The sequence below is a fragment of the Prionailurus bengalensis genome, chromosome A1, assembly GCF_016509475.1.
Source record: "Prionailurus bengalensis isolate Pbe53 chromosome A1, Fcat_Pben_1.1_paternal_pri, whole genome shotgun sequence".
Classification (NCBI taxonomy): domain Eukaryota; kingdom Metazoa; phylum Chordata; class Mammalia; order Carnivora; family Felidae; genus Prionailurus; species Prionailurus bengalensis.
This window is the reverse complement of record NC_057343.1, coordinates 210,136,884-210,151,823: the sequence shown is the minus strand read 5'-3', so window position 1 is coordinate 210,151,823 and position 14,940 is coordinate 210,136,884. Positions and strand designations below refer to the sequence as shown.

General features: G+C 43.3%; 1 long non-coding RNA gene across 1 annotated transcript in view; it reads left to right on the top strand.

Moving 5' to 3' along the window:
- Positions 1 to 14,940, top strand: part of LOC122494468 — an 81,546-nt gene that overhangs the window by 20,116 nt on the left and 46,490 nt on the right. Inside the window, exon 7 of the long non-coding RNA XR_006300174.1 lies at positions 369 to 501. This is a non-coding gene — a long non-coding RNA (uncharacterized LOC122494468). The remainder of the gene's footprint in view (positions 1 to 368; positions 502 to 14,940) is intronic.

Here is a 14,940-nt window from a genome sequence, read left to right as displayed (position 1 = left end):
GCTTGGAGGAAGTATCGATGTTCTGTTCAGAGGAACCACATGGTGAGCCAAACAGAAGTATCTTTGTTTGCATTTGCTGAGGCAATGTCAATAGCCGGTTGGATCAGTTAGCATTTGGTGAGGAAAGCAGAGCTACTCTGGGTGACATGGAATAAGGGATTTATTATAGAGATTAGACTTCCTCAATGTGGAAGCCAGTGGAAAAGTCTATGCAAGGCTGTTGCCTCCGTGTCTGATGTTGGGCCTAAAGTTTCTACAGGTCAGCAGGGCCTGCACGTGGGATGGAAAGTTGGATATGAAGTGGGGGAGAGCAAGAACAGACTGGAACCTGCCTCTCACTCTCACCACCTCCAATCTTGATAACACAGGTGACCTGCAGGACAAGTGGGTGCCCATCACTGCAGAGCCACACATGCACCTGGACCAGGAACCAGAGAAGCTGGAGGAGACCCAGTGGGCAGTGGAGATGCTGTGGGCCCAGCCAGTGTCCACAGCACCCAGGTGAGCCAGCAGGTCTGAGACAGCGTGTGTGGGCTCCTGCTATGCCTGGTGCCCTAATCAGACCTCCCGAGTGGGGTGGTCACTGCTTCACCCTGCCTTCCAAATCTCATGCAGATTTCTCTTGTTGCCAGCCTGAATTCAGAGCCATACAGGGAAGGAACTCTGGGACATTGTTTAGTTCTTGTGACACAGGACATGGTCACCACGGTGGGGGCCTCACATAGCTCAGGTGGAGTAAAAGCTTCATCGCCCAGAATGGCCTGTGCATGACACTCACCTTTAACATTTCAAGTGGGAAGAGGCAAGGGTAACCAGACCTGAGCCAAGGGGCAGCTGAAGACTGGACACCAGAGCCCTTTATACTCTCAGGTCAAGGAATAGCCTGGCCATTTCATCTCATCCTCAGAAGCTGGAGTCTTTGACATCCCCTCTACCCCCTAAGCACTGAAGGCTCACGTCTCGTCCACTAATCCTTGACTTTGCCTAGGGGCTGGGTAAGGCTGAAGACACCTGTCCCTCTTTGGGATTCTGGTGTGCCTCTGACCTCGCCCTGGTGTCTCTTTGAATGGCTCTTTTCTTGGTATTGACCCTACTCTCTACTTCTGACGCCTATTCCTGCTAAATCCTCTAGCTGGACCTATAGGTCTCTTTGGTGGCCAAATCCTCAGATGGTGGGCAATCCCCTTGGTGACTCTAAAGTGCTCAGGAGTTACAGCCCTGGGAAAGCTTCTACCCTCTTCCTAATACTCTGGCTTCTGAAGGCTTCATTTACCAACAAATATAATTATCATATAGTTTCTATTCTTGAATTTGAGAATTGCCTTCACCAAAGATGCGTTTAGAATTTAACTCAGCCATGTGCTCTCTTATTTTTTCCATCATTGCTCTAACCCATGTGAAATCATGGATGGGTAGCCAGGAATGGAAGCAGCTGGTTTTGAGTTTTGTACTGTGAAATGAGATTGGGATAGTTTGGGATTTGGTAGTCAGAACTGTATTCGCCCCTCCCTCTTTTTCTCATTTGCTATGCTACCTTGTTTGTGAACATTTTCTCCACCTGCAAGCAATTTACACAAATCGTAAACTATGTAACTGTTGTAATCTCTGTAGCTATGACTTGAGACTGGAAAATGACCAGTTGTCATCAGATTTGAAAACTCCTAGAAAAGGTCCTCTCACTTGTGGTCTCATGCCTGATACTTCTCAGATGGTAGACAAGTTGTTAGAATTGTTTGCACCTCAGTTTTCTTGTCTCTGAAGTGAGTGGGTTTGCCTTGCATTTCATGCCATGTTCTTTGAGGTCCCCAGCATTGCCAGAGGACTCATTGGGACATTGGAGTTGGGGAACAGGATGGGCTCTAGGCTCCCTTCATCCCTCATTCAACTAGCAAAGAATCACCTATGTCTATTTTATATGTTTGGTTTCTGTGATAAATTGGATTATTGGTCAGCTAACCATCACTCCCTGCCCTGTCTTCCTTACAGCAGACTGTACTCTCCTGTCCTACTGACTTTGGGTTTGGCCATGAGATTTACCCTGACCAATGGAATATGAGAGGATGTGACATAGGTAGAGGTTTTAAATGTACTTGCAGGATTTGTCTTGCCTCTTGTGCTCTTTCATTTGCTAGGAGAATGTGCCCACAGGTAGTCACAGTAGAAAGAAAGAGAGAGTTGTGCAGCAGACCCAAACCTGACCATAGCCTGAGTCCCACCTACACTCGTTTATTACCCTCAATCTGCAATCTGTAAGCATGAGAATAAATGTTGTTAAAAGCATTTTGTTTTGGAGAGTGGTTTGTTACACAGCATTATTATAGTCATAGCTAGCATAGCTTACAAATAAGTTTTAATAAATAATCATATCTTTTGGTTTATAAGAAGTTTGAATAGCTCTGGCTTTGCTGATTTTTCAGCTCTCCCACCCAGTTCTAACATCCTAAGTTTCTGTCTCTGTATGTATCTAGGAAAGAGAGAGAGGGATAAAGAGTTTTAGAAACAAAAATCTTAAGGAAAGGAAGAAAAGGTAAGAGAAAGTGGAAGATTTCCTTTTTTGGGGAAGGGACGCTTATCAGGGAGCAGGGAGCAGAGATGCACAGATCCATAGTTAAAGTGTATTTTATTTCTTTGAATCATCAAGTAAGCAGATTTCACCCCTGGTATTATTTTGCACTGTTACATTATTTTGTCCACTTCTGTGTTCCATTTGCACAACCTCTGAAATTCCAGGAAGAAGGTAAAAGAATAACATTGTACATAGCCCTGGGTTGTGCTGTGTTTATTTCATCATGGACCGTTCACTTGGGCTTAACCTCAAACTGACCTTTCCTGACTCCAGAGAAGACAGCAAAGCTTTGTCAACAGATTCAAAATCATACTCTAAAGGAACAGAAATAGCTCACTTCCTCGGCTAGAGATGTTTTCCATTCTCACTTTTCGTGTCTGTGGTCATAGGGAGATCATTTTTAGGAATTCCTAGACAATTTTATTACTGAAGTGCATGCATAGATACCCTGGGGTCTTAGACAACCGGCACCCCACCCTAAACGCTGAATGTATTAGCAGCAGGTTGGAGGGAGGATGAAAGTCTTAGGCTATTTTCAAGCCTATTTTGCTCCAGCGCTTTTCAACATGGCTTCATTTTATTGTTAAAGTTTGAGAACATCTCAAATGTAAATATAAAACTATAGTCCAGGGGCGCCGGGGTGGCTTAGTCGGTTAAGCATCCGACTTCAGCTCAGGTCATGGTCTCGTGGTTCATGAGTTCGAGCCCCACGTCGGGCTCTGTGCCGACAGCTCAGAGCCTGGAGCCTGCTTTAGATTCTGTCTCCCTCTCCCTCTGCCCCTCCCCTGCTCACGCTCTGTCTCTCTCTGTCTCTCAATAATAAATAAACGTTAAAAAAACAAACACTATAGTCCAAAGCCAAGAATAAGGGATATTTGGATGCCCTCAGTTCGAATGAATAATTAAAAGGTTACCATATCCTCTGCAAGGATGAACGATATTTTGGACCAGATCATTAGAGGATGGTTCTATTTCCCAGAAAGGGTCTTCTGAGGTTTGTGAGGGCAGCATGAGGCAGGCTGGGCTTGTCTATGGCATGGGCAGGGTTTGAGGTCATCTCTGCCATCAGCCTGTGCTCAGGTTGTGTCTTACACTGATGGCCATCTGATTTTGGGTATTGAATGATTCACCTGCTTGTTTGTACTGGATTGAACGCCTTTGAGGACAACAGGAGCTGCTTAATATTTTACAGCCAGAAGTTGGCACTACCTGTGTATAGGGAATTCTGCATGACCCACAATGTCGTGTAGGGAGAAGAGGGCTCTAGCAGATTATTTAATTTAGGTTGATTAATGAGTATCTAGCAAAAAAATGTGCCAATAGTTGTATTTATTGAGTGCCAGGAGATTTTATAATAAAGACCCTTTTCCGATAACCTCTAAAAAGAATAAAAGAATATATACCCGCCCCCCCAGCTAGTAGAAAGGAAAGATGCAATTTTTTTTTAAAAATTTTTTTTAAATTTTTTTTCAATGTTTATTTATTTTTGGGACAGAGAGAGACAGAGCATGAACGGGGGAGGGGCAGAGAGAGAGGGAGACACAGAATCGGAAACAGGCTCCAGGCTCTGAGCCATCAGCCCAGAGCCTGACGCGGGGCTCAAACTCACGGACCGCGAGATCGTGACCTGGCTGAAGTCGGACGCTTAACTGACTGCACCACCCAGGTGCCCCGAAAGATGCAATTTAAAGAGACAAAACCAATCTGGATAAAGGCAAGAAAAAAGAGGGGCGCCTGGGTGGCTCAGTCGGTTGAGCGTCTGACTTCAGCTCAGGTCATGATCTCATGGTCCGTGAGTTTGAGCCCCACATCGGGCTCTGTGCTGACCGCTCAGAGCCTGGAGCCTGTTTCAGATTCTGTGTCTCCCTCTCTCTCTGACCCTCCCCCGTTCATGCTCTGTCTCTCTCTGTCTCAAAAATAAATAAACGTTAAAAAAAAAAAAGGCAAGAAAAAAGAGAGAAGGAACACAGAACAGTTTGGACAAATAGTAAGGTAGGGTATTTAAATAGAAATGAGCCAGTTATTACATTAAATATTAGTGAACTAAATATTACAATTGAAAGGTAAAGGTTGTCATAGTGAATAAAAAACAAAACTGGAGTCTATGCACCTTGTAAGTGATACACCTTAATATAAGGTGTATGGCCATGGTCCTTTCTGAAAGCAGCATGGCATGTACCAAGAGTCATAAGTTCACTTATACCCTTTGATCTTATAAGTCATTATAGTTAAGACCTCAGAATGTGGAGTGGGATAGACCTTAGTTCAAATCCCATCTCTGCCCTGTATAAGCTATGTGATCTTGGGCAAGTAACAATCTTTTGCTTTTTCATCTGTAAAATGAGGGTAATTTGTACTTTTCTCATAAGGATGTTGTAAGGAGTCCATGACAATTTGGGTATAAAGTTCTTAGCACAGAGCCTGGCATGTAGTAACTGCTCAGTAAATGTTAGCTATTATAATCACTGCTGCTGCTGCTGCTACTATTTTTTATTAATGGGTTAAAAGCAGTTTCTAATATCAGGGAAACAATTATATCAGGGAAATAGTAAGCTAAAGACAAATGTAGTATGCATGAAGATGTTTATTGCATCTGCCTATAGCAATAAGAAATTAGAAACAACCTGTCTCATTCATTCATTCATTCATTCATTCATTCATTCAATTCAACAAATATTTACTGAGATCTTATTACATGCTAAACGCTGTTTCCCACTATTTGGGATACATCAGTGAACAAGACAAAAGTTGCTGCTTTTGTGATGGGGAATGTGTAGCTAAACTGTGGGGCAGTAACCCAGTGGAATGTTCTGCAACTGTTAAAAAAAATAGCAGTGAAGGCATAGAAAGTTGTTTGTAGTATGTAAAATCAAAAAACAGACAAGGAAAACAGAGATGCCTTAAAATATGCCTGGGTAGACAGAGACTGAAATGGAGCCTTTGAAAATACAGATGCCTGTAAGGGTGATGGGATTGTGTTCTTTATTTTCAATAACATATGACATGGTTTTATGAAATTATGAAAAAATATATGTAAGTAATTGAAAAAAGTGAATTGGCACAAAGAAAACTTCTTATGGTTTAGGAATCAAAGTGAGGCTCTAGGCAGAAGAGGAAATTGCCTATGTAACAGGGAAGGGAAAATTGCTCTTTCGAAACAGAAATGACCGTTGTAGCTTCCCTGTGTGCTGGGAACAGAAGATTTCATGCCAGGGAGAGGCAGTTCTTTGTTAAGGAAACCTTATTAAGCCGATGAGTAGAAGAGGCCCCGAAGTCCCTAGAAAGGGGTAGTTCATACTTAAACATGTCTGTATAATAAAGTAACAGAAACTTCAGTTTTCCCTCAGCAGTTTGAGGGTAGAGGGAGAAACAGGGATTTGGAACCTGGAATATGGGGAGAAGATGAGCAAGGAGAGATTCAGCTCGAGAGGGCAAGAGTGGTGGGGATAGAACAGCAACTTTAAGAACACTGATAACTAATATTCAATTTTAAGCTCTTTTCTGTTTTTTTTTCCCCACCTTTCCCTAACAGTATGACTATGGGATTGAAAGAGGGGGTAATGTCCTAGGAGGAGAACACATACAGGTGTTCAGAGGAGAACACAGAGGCAGGAGGCAAGATGGCGACTACAGACCAGGAAGTCTCTGGAAGGGACAACTTAAGTGTGGGGTAGCTAGGAGACCTCAAGTTCCGCCCCCTGCCCCCCAACATGCCCTCCCCTGAGAATCCTGAGGAGAGTACTGTATTCCCATGGGATGTGGGCTCAGGACATTTTGTTTGGATATTAAAAGAAGGCTGGTACCATAGGACATTCAGAATTCACATACACAAGGTGATCCTAGCATCCTGTTCAGAGGCTATTTTTTTCATACTGACCCTTCTTAAAGCCTCAAAATGCTTCATTGCCACCACTACCAATATAATCTTTTGCAAACAGACACCCTTCTACCTAGGAATCTTGCTATTAAAAAAAAAGTTTATTTATTTATTTTGAGAGAGAGAGAGAGGGTGGAGGGAGGGACAGAGAGAGGGAAAGAGAGAATCCTAAGCAGACTCAGCCATCAGCACCGAGCCCGACGCAGGGCTTGAACCCATGAACTGTGAGATCAGGACCTGAGCCGAAACCAAGAGTCGGACGCCCAACCGTCTGAGCCACCCAGGTGCCCCAGGAGGCCTGTTATTTTAGGTGCAGCAAGGTCTGGGAGCAGTTCTGCCTCTCCATGAAGGCCTTAGGGAGGATGAGTTTGTCAGATCATTTTGTTACATGGGCAGGAGGTTGGGCAGGTTTTGATGGGTGGTGGGCTGAGGAGAGAAGGGAACAGCAAGCAGACATGAATAAGCGTGAACCTGGGGCACTGAGGCTGATCGCTTGTGGAGGTTGTTGGTGGTGGTGGTGGTGAAAAGGGGAAGCCGCATGAAGTCTCCTGGGACAAGGAGGGGACTGGTATCTAGACCCTGACTCCTGCTCCCAGGGAACCTTGTAACAACAGTCCTTTTAAGGATGGTGCTCAACTCAAAGGCTTCTAGAATAGCAACGCTGTGTGGCCTTGGTGTACCAAGGTGCGGGTGGGTGGGAACCATCTGTCCCAGGTGCAGACCATAGGGGGAGGGGATGGGAGTGCATTGTCTGTGGAGAATTTAAAAACAGTAATAAAAACAGTAATAAAGCATATGGATTGTTGCTATCATCAGGTGCCAGCAGTGCACTGTAGAGTGATAAAATGCCTCTCCCTGCTGGGACAGCCTTTTCAGGTCGTCCCTGTCCTCTGGCCCTCTGCCGCTGGGGGATGGAGAACAGCAGAGGTGGGGAGTCCAAAAGAGGCACGTGCAGGTAAGAAACCCAAATTCCTCAAACTGGTAAATAAGAGGATTTCAGGACTGAACTTGAAAAACATGAGCCTGGCCAAGGGCGGGGCAAGAATATCCTCAGAAGGCGGCAGCTGAGCAAAGGTTAAGCAAACATTGGTGCCAAGCCAGTGGCGGCTTGGTAAATAGGCGACTCACATCCTCTGCAAGCTCTCAAGATTAGTGTCTTTTCAGAGAAAAGAAAAGACCTGATCTCATCTGTGGCAGGGAGAGAGGGCCAGCACCTCTTTTGTGAAAGATAAAGGCTCCAGCAAGATCTCGAGAGACTGTTCTAAGAAAAACTGGAGAAGGTGCACTTGGCCATCCTGTAGACCCCGGGACATTCCACAGGGGTGGGAGGAAGCCCAGATCTCTTCTAAATTTAGGTGTATATAGGAACAGGGTGGCGGGGGTACAATACACAGTAAGTACACTGACACGTCCCAGAGTGAGGTCCCCACCAGCAGCATCGGCATCACCTGGAAATTGGTTAGAAACGCAAATTCTCAGATCCCACCATGACCTACCTGCCGAATTAGAGACTTGGAGGCTGGCGCCAGCAATCTGTTTTTAAATAAGCCCTCCTGGTGATTCTGATGCCCACTGAGTTTTGAGAACCACAGGTTGGGAGCTGACTCTGGGGTTTGACTCCTTCTGGGAGGTAGTGGCAGCTCCCCTCTCTGCCCTCTCCCCCATTCTAGGTCCCTGGGGCTGCGGGAAGGATGAGTGATATGACAGCACTAATGAAGAAGACGCAGGTCAGTTTGTGAACGTTAATTTGTGAACATTAGTTAGCTCCTGGGTTTGTATCGTGAAAGATTCCAAGGAAAGACAATTCTGTTTTGGTGCCTCATTCTTTTTAATCTAATGGTCTAACTCAATCCATATTATTTGGGCAAGTTCTTCCAATTGTCTAACCTAACCTAAATCTTTCCTACTGTACATACAAATCTAAATTTGTGGTAATGTGTTGTAACAGCCATGGGAAAGTAATAAATGAGTCTCTGGGCCTGTAGTTGGGCCAAGGCTATGCATCTGTCCCCAACTCCAAGAACGGTCCTGCAGTCTCTGTACCCGAGGTATTAGGTTGAGATGTGAGGCTTTCTTTGAGAAACTGGCTGCACTGAATTTCTGGAAGTCCTGGATTGGGTGTGGTGGGAAGTCTGGATCCAGGGGCACTTTCAAGGATGCTCTCGGGGTAGCACTGATAGCTGGGGTATCAATATGGCAGGTGGTGTGGAGAGGCACAGCTCTGGTGGGATTTTCCAGGTCTTCCCAGGAACAAGTCAGGCAGGAGGGGCTCCAACTCCCATTTGGATTCGTTTGAAATATTCCATCTCTCTTGGGTCTTGAATATCCCTTGCTGCCATGGAGACGGCACAGGTCTTAGACTTGGTTCTGTCCTAGCCAGATCACTTCATGTTGGTGCATCCTCAAGCAAATTATGTAACTTCTCCTTTCTTCCACTTCCTCATTTAGAAAATGCACTTTGCCATGTTGTTATAAAGGGGGCTGTTACAAAGCATAAATAAGACAATAATATAAAGCGCCTGGCACATCATGGGACAGTGAATCTTTCTGCAGAAGGACAATTGTGGCATTCTTTCCAGCTTGGTGAATGGTGGTAGAAACAAGTGTGAGTACGTTTCTGCTGGCTTATGTGGGAACCATGGTTAGTCAGAGATTTGGAGCTGCTGGGAGTGCAACCAAGCAGGCAGTCTATTCCTTAGTCCCTTTGAAATAAGATCTACAGCTGGTTTATTCCTCTAGGTTTTAGGGAAAGGATGTGAGAGAGGAGATTGCACAGCCCAAGGCGTTGATGATCTGGGTTCTTGGTTGCCTCAGTTGTGGCTCTAGCAGGGAAGAAGAGAAGAGCTTTGTGAGCCCTGAAAACACATACACCATCACCCTGGCCAATGACTCCATGGAACAGGCATCTTTCTTTCTCCTACTAGCCCCCTGGAATAGCACTGCCTGGGCCTCCCCATGCCTGGTCTTCCTGACATTTGTATCCTTCCATAGTCAAAGGGCTTTTATGGGGTCTGGGAAGCAGAAGACCTAGCATCCAAACTTGACCCTAGGCTGCTCTTTCATATCTACGACTCTAGAACGAATTCACCATGGCAGGAGTCTGTTCCTCAGCCACACTTAAGTTAAAAGAGAATGACTTGGGAAGGCAGTTCTGGAAAGGCAGAAATGCCAAGTGAGCCTGCATTTGGCTTCCACCTCCTAGCCACTCCTGTGGCAAGCCTGTGGTCTCAGGGTGCTCAAAGCCCTTCAGTCTGGACCCTGACTCATTGGACTCCCGTCCCAGTGTGCTCTTGTGTTAGCGAGAGTTTACAATAGACCATTAAGGATCCAGAGGATGATTCTCTAGAACTTTCTGACTCCCTAAACTTGAGAATAAAATGAGAATAAGAAAATGTATAAAGTCTTGATTTACTCTTACTTCATATTTCCACAGAGAGTTAAATGTTCCTGTGCTTGCCCTCACATTGCTTGTTAATTGTAGTTAACCACTTTTCCAAATTTCCCTGAAGTTTAATCTCTCACTTGATAGCATTTTTCACATAGAAACAAATTTTTAAAAATCACCTGCCAGAGTTACTTTGCACATGTCTTCAGCTAGAAGAGATCAGTGGAACTGAGTCCAACCATGGTCACTGATCAGCTGTCAGGGCTTTTTTCCAGCTTCAGATTGGTACCTTACCAAGTTACAAATGGCTACATCCCCTAGGACTTTGGAGTTGTATCATACTGGGAGTTTATGTTTTAAATTCATTTATTATTATTATTATTATTAATTTTTTATTATTTTTGTTTTAGAGAGAGAGCTCACAGGGGGAAGGGCAGAGAGAGAGAGAGAGAGAGAGAGAGAGAGAGAGAGAGAGAGACAATGTCAAGCTGGCTCCACGTTCAGCATGGAACCCAATGCAGGACTCAATCCCATGACCCTTGGGTCACGACCTGAGCTGAAACCAAGAGTCAGATGCTCAACTTACTGAAACACCCAGGTGCTCATTAAGCTCACATTTAAACTGTGAGTTTAAATGAAATGAAACTGGTATTCTGAAATGCCAAGACCCTATCCCTCTCTACACCCCACATAACCACTTAGGTCTTCATTAGCTAGAGCTAGGTGCCATCTGACTGCATTAACACAAGCTAATCCACCTGAGGGTGTTTGCCCAATAATCAAAATGAATTTTAATTTGCTAAAGGATCAAATGTGAATGTGGTTTTTGTTCTGAATTGTTATTTGGAGGGATTGTTTTTATTCCACATTTATATACTTTGTATACTCTTCAGGTTATGATTTTTAAAATAAAAAACCTGTTGAATTGAAGTGCAGTTGACATGTAACATGAAATTATTTTCAGGTGTACAAAATAGTGATTCTATATATACATTACAAAATGCTCACCACGATGAGCGTATAACGATATTATTGACTACATTCCTTATGCTGTACTTTTCATCCCCATGACATTTATTTTGTAACTGGAAGTTTGTATCTCTTAATTCCCTTCACTCATTTTGCTCATCCCTTCACTGCCCTCCCCTTTGGTAACCATCAGTTTTTTCTCTGTGTTTATGAGTCTGTTTCTGTCTTTGTTGTTTTTGTTTGTTTTGTGTTATAGTTGCCACATATAAGTGAAATTGTATAGTACTTGTCTTTCTATGTGTGGCTTATTTTACTTAGTATAATACCCTCTAGGTCTGTCCATGTTGTAACAAATGGCAAGATTTGCATGGTTGAATAATATTCCATTGTAAATGTATACCACATTTTCTTTTTATTAAATTTTTTTTTCAACGTTTTTTATTTATTTTTGGGACAGAGAGAGACAGAGCATGAACGGGGGAGGGGCAGAGAGAGAGGGAACACAGAATCGGAAACAGGCTCCAGGCTCTGAGCCATCAGCCCAGAGCCCGACGCGGGGCTCGAACTCCCGGACCGTGAGATCGTGACCTGGCTGAAGTCGGACGCTTAACCGACTGCGCCACCCAGGCGCCCCTACCACATTTTCTTTATCCATTCACCTATCAATGGACACTTGGGCTACTTCCATAAATTGGCCATTGTAAATAATGCTGCAATATACAAGGTGTACATCTATCTTTCTGCATTAGTGCTTTTGTTTTCTTTGGGTAAATACCCAGCAGTGGAATTGTGTGGTACTTCTATTTTTAGTTTTTTGAGGAACATCCATGGTGTTTTCCATAGTGGCTGCATCAATTTGGATTCCCACCAACAGTGCGTGATGGTTCCCTTTTCTCCATATCCTCGCCAATACTTATCATTTCTTGTTTTTTTGATACTAGCCATTCTGACAGATTTGAGATGATATCTCATTGTGGTTTTGATTTGCATTTCCCTGATGATTAGGGATGTTGAGCACCTTTTCATGTGTCTGTTGGCCATCTGTATGCCTTCTATGGAAAAATGTCTATTCAGGTCTTCTGCTCATTTTAACTAGATTATTTGATTTTCTGGTGTTGTGTTGTGTTGTGTTCTTTATGTATTTTGGATATTGACTCCTTATCAGATATGCCATTTGTAAGTGTCTTCTGGGTTGCCTTTTTGCCTTGTTGATGATTTCTTTTGCTATGCAAAACTTTTTAGTTTGATGTAGGTTTTTAAAAAGAACTGCAATGACCATTAGGCAAAGAATTCCACCTGTGCACTAGGAATAAGAAATGAAAGCAAATTATTTTCATGTAGACATGAAGCATTCCGAAGATTTTTATTAACTCATAAACTAACATTTTTTAGTAATAAGTATCAATTATTAATTATATTAATTTCTAAGAAGACGTAATATTAGTTTTTTGTACCAGGAATGGTTATAGGTACTGGAGTGACAATATCAGGTCTTTCTGTTTATGTCTCTAGGTGTTACTTCCTCACCATTAATACAAATATATCATGCAGTTCAATGATGCTTATAGAGCTTTGAACAGGTATCATATTAATTTTGCTTGAAATCAGTGGCTCTAAATTGGGGCGATTTAGCTCCCCAGGGGACATTTGGCAGTGTCTGGAGAACCAAACTAGAAGCTACTGCATCTCCTGGGTAGAGGCCAGAGATGCTGCAACACATTTTATAATGCATCCCCTCTCACGTCCACATGAAAGAATATCAAGAATTATCCGCACAAAAATGTCCGTAATGCTGAAATTGAGAATCCCTGCTATAAAGCACAGATTCTTTACTTTTGAGAGCTAATGTATAATGAGAAATGTTACTGATATGAATGTGTCGAATTTGGGCCCCAGGAGGCAGGAACCTTCAACATTCTGAAATCTGGTTTGTATGTAACTACAACGCCAAACGCTAAAACACTGCCCTGTGTCTGTAAATGATACTTATGGTCATTTGCTGGAATTTTAAAAAGAGTAAAAAAAAAAAATTGATTCTGATTTTTCCCCTGATTAGGTGTGTGACCTGGGTTTGTCACTTAAACGCCCTGGGCCTCAGTTTCCTCATATAAAATGGAAAGTTTACAACACAGGATCTGTAAGGTACTGTTCAGTTTTTATATTCTGTGCCTATAAAAGCGAATGAAACACTCAAATGTTGCCCTTCCTGTCCTCTGGGTGCTTATAACCCAGGCCCCCTGGTCTGCTGATCCTTCAAATCAGGGTGACTTTCCTTTTCCCTTCTCTCATTAACTGATCAATTTCTGGGCCCATTTTTATAAAAATGTTACAGTCCTAAGGCCCCGGGGTTTCGAATAGCTCCTGGTAAGTTAGAACTCAATAAATATTTCATAGTTAAACCCAAAATAGCAACCTGGCTCCTCCCTAGTATTAAACAGATTGAAAAAGTCTCCACAGTGGGAAGTGGTGGGAAAAGAATATCTCAGCAATTGAAGACATATGTGGAGAGGGCGGTTTTATCCTCCTGGCTGTATCAAAGAGGCAGACTCCTAAAGCGTATTCAAGAATGACCTGCCAATAACAGCACTTTGTCCAGACAAATGCAAGGCCTGTAGTCAAGAGGTAAGGCATATGTATATGTTTGCACTTTGGGAAGGAGAGGCTATAGGTTCCCAGTCCTTGTTATTATGGCTCTGTTGAAATAAGCACATTAATAAATCAGAACTTAGTAATAAGCACTGTATAAATGAGTTTAATAACCCTCTCTGACTTGAATCCAACTATCAAGACTACAAACAGTTGGTTGAAACCTGTCCCTTCTGTGAAAGATAAACTTGGTAGAATAGAAATATCCTTCTGAGAAATTAAAAGCCTTCTCACTGACAACTAGCCACTGGAGACATTAATCTAAAAACCAAAAAATTTGGAGCACCTAGGTGGCTCAGTTGGTTAAGTGACTCTTGATCTTGTCTTAGGTCACGATCTCGTGGTTTGTGGGTTTGAGCCCTGCATTGGGCTCTGTGCTGACAACACAGTGCTTGCTTGGGATTCTCTCTCTCTCCCCTCTCCCTCTCTCTCTCTGCTCCCCGCCCCCTCTCAAAATAAATAAATAAACTTAAAAATAAAAACAAAAAAGAACCCCCAAATTGCTACCTTTGTCCATAGTAATCTTTTATTCTATTATGGATTTGCTAATAGTTGGTTAGCTCTGGCACTTAATAATAATCCAAGGTGGACAGAGAAGTTGTGAGCCACTGGCTAGAAGGGGAGGAAGATTTGGAAATTACTGGCTTGGGCTTGCTTCCATAGTTTCTTGGCCATCCAGGAGCCCATTTGCCTGCCCATCAGATTGGTCTGGGCAGTCTTCCTCCAATCTGGCCCATTCTGCAGAACTTTAAGGCAAAGCTGGCACTTGGAAACCCCAGTTTTATGAATGTCTCAGTTACGGATTTCTGGTCTTAATTACGGGGTTGGAGAAGTGATGTGTGCTTTCTAAGATTAGCTTTTACACCAGCTACTGTAACTGGCTAGGCTCTTGCAGAAGCAGCCTGGCAGCTGGAGAGAAATGGCTTTATGTAATGGGGCAAAGAGTCATCGGCATGCTTGGGGGAAGCCTTTTACAGAAACCCTTTTTGCTCTGTGGTTTATGTGTGCTGGCTGAGGATTTTTACTTGGAAAGGAAAAAGGTAAATAAATGATAGTAGTGGGTCAGTTATATTTTTAAAAGTTTGGAAGTTAATGATTTCATGACCATTCTGAGAACCATTACAGTATAGGATCTGTTTCAAACAGATGTTTCTTTCATCCAGCACGTATTATTGAGGACTGGTGATTGTCTTCGTGCAAAGGGGATACAGTCAGCGGGGAACTGCATAAGTCCTTGCCCTCAGGGGTCCTGCAGTCTTCGGCTTTGCCCACTCGTTCTCACCCCTCTTGAATGACTGCTATACAGTTTTTAGTTTGGGCACTTGGATCGTCTCTTTTGCCACAGTAATGTAACAAACCACCCAAAACTCAGTGACCGAAAAGAAAAGAGTTGGTCTTGATTAAGCCTATACATTTGCAGGATGGCAGTTCAGGCTAGGCTTGCCCGGGCAGTTCTGGTCTTCCTTGGGCGCACTAATAGCATACTCTCACCGGGTG